Genomic DNA, 7,919 nt, shown 5'->3' with positions numbered 1-7,919 from the left:
GTGAGAGCGGGGTTGGTGAGGGGACAGTGGGCGGTGAGAGCGGGGCCGGTGAGGGAGCAGAGAGCTGGGCCGGTGAGGGGGCAGTGGGCGGTGAGAGCGGGGCCGGTGAAGGGGCAGTGGGCGGTGAGAGCGGGGTTGGTGAGGGGGCAGTGGACTGTGAGAGCGGGGCCGGTGAGGGGGCAGTGGGCGGTGAGAGCGGGGCCGGTGAGGGGGCAGTGGGTGGTGAGAGCGGGGCCGATAAGTGGGCAGTGGGTGGTGAGAGCGGGGTTGGTGAGGGGGCAGTGGGCGGTGAGAGCGGGGCCGGTGAGGGGGCAGTGGGCGGTGAGAGCGGGGTTGGTGAGGGGGCAGTGGGCGGTGAGAGTGGGGTTGGTGAGGGGGCAGTGGGCGGTGAGAGCGGGGTTGGTGAGGCAGTGACAGTAGCCTAGTGATTGGAGTGGCGCCTGCACCATTCTGGAGATGAGTCTTGGGAGAACTGAACTTTTTCTTCTTGCTTGCCTTCTGGCTGTGTTAAGTCTTTTAATTCTGTTTTTTGTAACCAAGTAGGCATCAGTGAATGACGACTTTGTGCACTTTTCGCTGTGCTTATGTATTCCTATACTTAGTACATTTGACAAATAAATCTAAATCTAACGTCCCGGGTAAGATGTCCAGCAAGGCCCATCTTGATGTCGAGACCAGCAAGCCGTGTTTTCCAACCACATTCTGGATGTTGTGACAGGATTCTCGCAAGTAAGCAACGAGAAGCCCATTAATGGGGGATCGTCATTCGTTGCTATTTTCATTGATACTTAATCTCACCTCAGTAACATGCACTGCCCCATTCTCCCACTGACTGGTGGACGTGGAGTGTCGGAGTGGGTGCTGGGCAACAGCAGCTCACCATGTGCCCCTGTGGACCCCCATCTGGTACACCTGGCAGCAACATCTCAGAGCATGGTCTGCGGGCAGTGACCATCTGCAACCTTGTGCATGAACGTTGGCATCTGGCACATATTAGCCTCACGACACCCTCAGGGCACATTTCTGATCCACTCACAGTGTACTCTGCACTTTGAGGTGCACTGGCGCCACTCATTGCTGCCAGGACACTGTGCTGGCCTGATGGGCACCTCCTCATGGATTAGACCCGGCTGCATCTCATGGTTCCCTGCTCACTGTCTTAGCTCTGGCTGACTTTGAGCCTACTTGGTGCTTGCAATGTATCTGCTTCGCCTTGCCTTTTGACTTTGTGCCCGCTGAGCCAGAGATAAGACTGTCACAGTCCTGAGGTCCTGCCTTGCTCTATAGCACAGGCACGCAGCTTGTCATACTTACCAGCAGTGAACAGTCAAGGGGGTGGATATCTGGAGGTGTGTGGCATCGCGCTACGTCAATCTCTGCAGCACGTGCCAGCTGCATACATGGCAAACACGCTGCGTGCACTTCAGGAAAATGGCCATGTCACTAAGTTTAAGGGGAGTAGTCCTCAGTCATGTGCACAGGGACTCCCTTCAGTCAGGGGGTCTCAGCACGGTAGGTCAAAGGTTAGGGGAGGAGGAGCTTAATGTCAGGTGCCCTGTCACCCATCCTGGCTCTTTCCACCCTCACTGAGGCCTGATTTCTCCTGTAACTAGAGAAAGGGAGGCACTGAGTGAGGTGAAAGTGGGCAGCGCAGCCCTTGGCGCTGGCGAAGGGGTGTCCAAGTGATTAGGCAGCACTGAGGCTGTACGGGGTTAGCAACGGGGGTCGTTGGGGTGGGGGATGTTGTCCTGAGCTTGTGTAAGATAGTGTATGAATTCAAAGTTTTCATTCGGGCAAGGTCATTCTGAAACCAACCCATTTCCAGTGAACAATAGTCGATGTTTTTGATCTTCATTCATCGGAGAAGGATGTCACTGGCTAGGCCAGCATTCACTGCCCTTCCCATTTGCCTGAAGGGGGACTTAATAGTCAAACACATTGCTGTGGGTCTGGAGTCACATGTAGGCCAGACCAGGTAAGGATGGCAGATTTCCTTCCTTGAAGGATATTAGCAAACCAGATGGGTTTTTCCCCAAAATCAACAATGGATTCATGGTCATCATCGACTCTTTATTCCAGATTTTTAATTTTGAATTCAAATTCCACCATCAGCCATAGGGGTATTTGAGCCCAGGTCCCCAGGATTAACAGTCCAGTGATAATACCACTAGGCCATCACCTCCCTTCTGTAAAAGTCTGTTTAAGTCAGAATATTGGACTCTCACTTGTTGAACCTCCAGACGAATCCAGCTCCTGATGAGGGATCTGAGACCTAGAGTCATAGATTCTTAGAGCTATACAGCGCGGAAACAGACCCTTCGGTCCAACTCGTCCATGCTGACCAGATATCCTAAATTAATCTAGTCCCATTTGCCAGCATAAACCCTTTCTATCCATGTACCCATCCAGATGCCTTTTAAATGTTGTAATTGTGCCAGCCTCCACCACCTCCTCTGGCAGCTCATTCCATACATGCAGCACCCTCTGCGTGAAAATGTTGCCCGTTAGATCCCTTTTAAATCTTTCCCCTCTCACCTTAAACCTACACCCTCTAGTTTTGGACTCTCCTTCCCTGGGGGAAAAGTCCTTGGCTATTCACCCTATCCATGCCCCTCATGATTTTATAAACTTCTATAAGGTCTGTCCTCATTCTAATCCCTGGGAACAGTTGGGTTTGTGTTGGATAAGATGTCAAATTTTAAAGACAAACTCAAACAGCCTTGAGGCTGCCCAGTTGCAAGAAAGAGGGTGTGTCAGGCTCCTGAGGAGTGAGTAGCTTATTAAAATACTTCAAGGAGATTATCTAACTCATAGCTATCTGCCAACCAGTCAAGATACCCTGTGGAGAAGGAGCTGTTCCCCCGGTCTCCTAAACTAATGCACTCCCACCCCTGTGATCAAATTAACATCCTTGTGATTTAAAACTCTTGTGATCATAATCACCAATGTCCTCGCCCTGTCCCCACCCCCACCGGATTACTAACCATACCCCATGATCGTAACCAAACCTCACCAACATTACCAACCCTCTTTATTTCTGCCTTAACACCTCCAACCACCCATGACCAACATTCTACCCCCCCACCACGACACCAAACCCACTCTATCTATCCCTCTAGCCCCGGTGATTTATGACTTATAGATGGTTGAAAGGCTTTGGAGAGTGAGGAAGTGAATTATTCGCTACAGAATTCATAGCCTCTCACCGGCTGTTATAACTGTACTATTTATATGGCTATTCCAGTTCAGTATCTAGTCAATGGTAACCCCCCCAGAATGTTGGATAGTGGGAGATTCAGAAATAGTATTGAATGTCAAGGTCAGATGGTTTGATTGCCTCTTGTTGGAGGTGGTTATTATTTGATATTTCTGTAGGGTGAATGTTCCTTGCCATTTTTAAGCCTAAACCTAATTTTTTTTCTTAGTCTTGATGCATACAGGCGTGGACTACTTCAGTATCTGCGATGTTGTGAATGTTAGTGGACACAGTTAAAAAACAATGAACATGCCTAGTTCGGAATTTAGATGGAAGAAAGGTCAATGATGAGGCAAATGAAGATGATTTGACTGAGGACACTATGTTAAGGGACACTGGCTGAGATGACTGACCTTCAACAGCCAGAACCATTTTCCTTTGTCCCGGTATAACTCGAACCATTGGAGAATTTTCCCCATGCTTCCCATGGACTGTAGTTTTGCTGGGGCTCCTTGATGGCATATTCCACTACCTTGGTGTAGGATGCAGTCACTCTCAGCTCACTTATGGAGTTCAGCTCTTTGTCTATGTTTGGACCAAAACTGTAATGAGGTCAGGAGCCAAGTGGTCCTGGGGGACCTGTTCCATGGTTATACTTTCTTATGGAGGTGTTCTTGCCCAACAGAAAGTCAAAACTGTCAGTCAGCATTCCACGCTTGATACTTGCTATAATTAATTGAGCTAAACTCCCAAGCGTTTAGTTGTCCTGGACTAATACTCCTGTCTACCTCTCTGGCTTGGAAATCCAATCCCATTAAAAGTCAGGGCCCAGAACTCCAGGCAAGGGCGAGTGAGGGAAAGGGATTTTGTATCTGTCGGTGTTACAGTGTCCAATCTCCTTTCCAGACATGGCCCCTGCTCAATCAGTACAACAAAGGGAATGGATAGGAAAATGAACTGGTGATCTATTTCAAAATGTAATGGTGATATTAGTTGCCACGTACAACACTGCGAGGAAAAGATGGTGTGGTCTGTGCTCCTAAGCAATGTACTTACAGAGAATAGTATTATGCAGAACAGTATAAAGTAATAGAGTTTGCCAAATCTACTGAGGGTCAGACCGCAGTCATTCTTAGGTAAAGGAAAGTCATTACAGGCCACAAACCACCAGCAGAGAAATCTCCAATTCTCGAATGTTCAGAATACAATCTCTAGCTACAAGCCTTGTGGCAATTCAAAGCACGATCTAGCTCTTTCTATTTTCGACTTAAAATGAGCTTCTGATGAATCTACTCTTGTGGGGTTTAAGTTAATTAAAGATTTGATGGGACAGATAGATAAAACCTATTTATTCATGGTGGGGAGCTGGTCAAGGACAAGATGGGGGAGCAGAACTTTAAAATTAGAAAGAGATTGTTCAGGGGCATGTCAGGAAGGAAAGGGGAGTGGTGATCTGAAACTCTCTCTAAAAAAACTATTGAGCCTAGGCATGGGGTGCAGGGTGAGGTCTACTGAACACTTCAAATCTGAGAATGTGAGATTTGCACTTAAACGACATGTAGGCAAGGCTGGGAAATGGAGTTAAACGCAGACTGGAAACATCCTCGAGGGGCTGAATGGGTCCTGGAAACACCTGCATGCATTATTACAGAAACAACAAAAACAAAAAGCTGTAAAAATTAAATTCTGAAAGCTTGGAACTGCTGGACGGTTGATGAATGACAAATGTGCGAGTGTAGCTGATGTGTTTAATAAGCCATCAATAAACCAGTGAATAGCTAGGTCTCTAATAATTAAAGAACTTGACATTGATCCTTCTTGTCACATGACATCCCTTCCCCTGGCAACGCACACATGCACTTTGCAGGCATAAATCAAATTTTGAAAGCTAGCCTTGGACAACTACATACCAGAGATGTTTTATTGGTCCACTTAGATAATTTGTGCCTCCCAGAGCCTGATCGTGCCTCACTCCTTAATTTGATTTAAGTGCACATTGTAATTCACGGGGTAGAGAGTTCAGCTTCAGGTCTGCAGCAAGAAGGTATTATGGGATGCTAAGGGATGATGTCATTCTCATTCTGGACAGCGGATCTGTTGGCACACTTTGACCTCAGAATTCCTGACAAGGACAGAAACCGCTACTGCCACCGCTGTGAAGAGAAAGAGACCACAGACATAGCACTTAGGAGCTGGAGCCTGACAACTCTTACATCCAGTTACACCAACTATCAGAGAGTTATTGTATGACTGTCAGTTATAAGGGAAAACTGACAATATTTTACAGTGTTATCATTAATTACTTGTAGAATTTCTGCCATTTACCGCTGGTTAGTATGCAATCGAAGTCCCTGTCCTCTCTGGCTGTGTGTGTCCCAGCCTGTTCTGTTTCATGCCCTATTCCTTTCAACTAATTGTTAAATGTTGGCGTGCTGTCCATTCGATCACTGATTTTGATCCATCCTTTTTAGATGGTGCATCGGGCTTATCAGCTTTCGCAGAATGCACTGACCCAGACTGGAAGCAAGTCATCTTCCATCCCGAGGGACCCAGCGAAGAAGAAGAAGACAAAGATATATCCTCTGTTCAATCATGCTTCTGCTGCTCTTATCCTGAATTTCGAACCTCTGACATTTCATCCAGTGCCTCTCATGTTACCTTCATCTTGGATCCTTGGAAGAAATATGTTCCTATCTGCTCTGTGGCAATCAATCACGAGTGTAAACATGAGCAAGTCCGTTGTTTGTTGATGGGGGAGTCTGTATGGGAAAGTCAGAGGAATATTGCAGCCTTGAGGTCTGTGCTGAAATCAGCCATGCTGCAGATTTGGAATTAAGAGTCTAACGATGACTGCAAATCCTTTGTCGATTGTTGGAAAAACCCATCTGGGTTTTTTCCACATCAAGCAGATGTTCACCTGCACATCTGCTAATGTGGTATACTGTATCCACACTTCCCGTTGTGGCCTCCTCTACATCGGGGAAACCAAGCGGAGGCTCGGGGACCGCTTTGCAGAACACCTACGCTCGGTTCGCAATAAACAACTGCACCTCCCAGTCGCGAACCATTTCAACTCCCCCTCCCATTCCTCAGACGACATGTCCATCCTGGGCCTCCTGCAGTGCCACAACGATGCCACCCGAAGGCTGCAGGAACAGCAACTCATATTCCGCTTGGGAACCCTGCAGCCCAATGGTATCAATGGGGATTTCACAAGCTTCAAAATCTCCCCTCCCACTACCGCATGCCAAAACCAGCCCAGCTTGTCCCTGCCTCCCTAACCTATTCTTCCTCCCACCTACCCCCTCCTCCCACCTCAAGCCCCACCCCCCTCTCCTACCTACTAGCCTCATCCCGCCCCCTTGACCTGTCCATCCTCCCTGGGCTGACCTATTCCCTCCCTAACTCCCCACCTACACTAACCTTTACTGGCTCCATCCCCGCCTCTTTAACCTGTCTGTCTCCTCTCCACCTATCTTCTCCTTTATCCATCTTCTACCCGCCTCCCCCTCTCTCCCTATTTATTTCAGAACTCCCTTCCCCTCCCCCATTTCTGAAGATGGGTCTAGGCCCAAAACGTCAGCTTTCATGCTCCTCTGATGCTGCTTGGCCTGCTGTGTTCATCCAGCTCTACGCCTTGTTATCTTGGGTTCACTCATGTCCTTCACGGAAGGAAACTGCCATCCTTACCTGGTCTGGCCTACATGTGACTCCAGACCCAAAGCAATGTGGTTGACTCTTAATTACCCTCTGGGCAATTACGGATGGGCAATTAATGCTGCCTAGCCAGCGACGCCCTCATCCCGTGAATGAATAAAGAAAGAAAATGCTTCATCAGAACATGCATGATTCGTCTCTAACTGTAATGTTGAACTTTTAACTTATTTCTTTATTTTTCTACTCTTTACCCCTAGATTTTGTGCCTAGGCACTTTGTACCTAAGATGGCGCTGTGAATGGTGACTTTGTAAATTTTTTACTGTATCCTTGTGCTTGAGTACATGTGACAATAAAACCTAATTCTAATTCTAGTTCCACTTCTAATTGTTCACAGGCGAACATTTTGTTTTAGGCCTATAGGAAACCCTGCCAGCCCAGGTACACGCTATTTGAAGTCACAGTGGATTCTTTCAAGCCTGGGGAAAATCAAGCCAGAGTGTGAAGGGCTGGTCCATATGCTAACCCCCATTTTGCAACCATAAACCACATTCCACCTCCCAAGAGATTCCTTTCCTTAGAGGACTTTGCTCTGTCTCCAACTTAAAAAAACAGTCCTTTGCTCATTTAAAATGAATGGTTAATGCACACAAGTTGCAGACAGAATGCCTCATCATGCTTACCCATTAATATCAGTCTTTGCTAGGCTTCTTTCTTGTACTTTCATTTATTTGAAAGAACATAGTGAAACTAAGGCACTTAACTCTGGGCAGAGGTTTTTCATTTGACTCCACACAATGCACCCAGACTGCTTACAGCCAGCAATTGGTGTAATATGAAAGGGAAACAGGAAAAGAAAGACTTGCATTTAAATAATAATTTGCATTACCAAAGAGCGTCCTCAGATATTTTACAGGCAGCAGTAATGTCACTGGACTAGTTGTCCAAAGGGCAAGTTAATGTTCTAGGGGTATGGGTAAAATCCTACCATAGCAACTGGTGGAATTTAAAGTCAATTCATATCTGGAATAGTATTGGTAATCATAGAATTCATAGAATCCCTACAG

The sequence above is a fragment of the Rhincodon typus genome, chromosome 7, assembly GCF_021869965.1.
Source record: "Rhincodon typus isolate 14 chromosome 7, sRhiTyp1.1, whole genome shotgun sequence".
In the NCBI taxonomy this organism is placed as follows: domain Eukaryota; kingdom Metazoa; phylum Chordata; class Chondrichthyes; order Orectolobiformes; family Rhincodontidae; genus Rhincodon; species Rhincodon typus.
Note: the sequence above shows the minus strand (reverse complement) of the source record.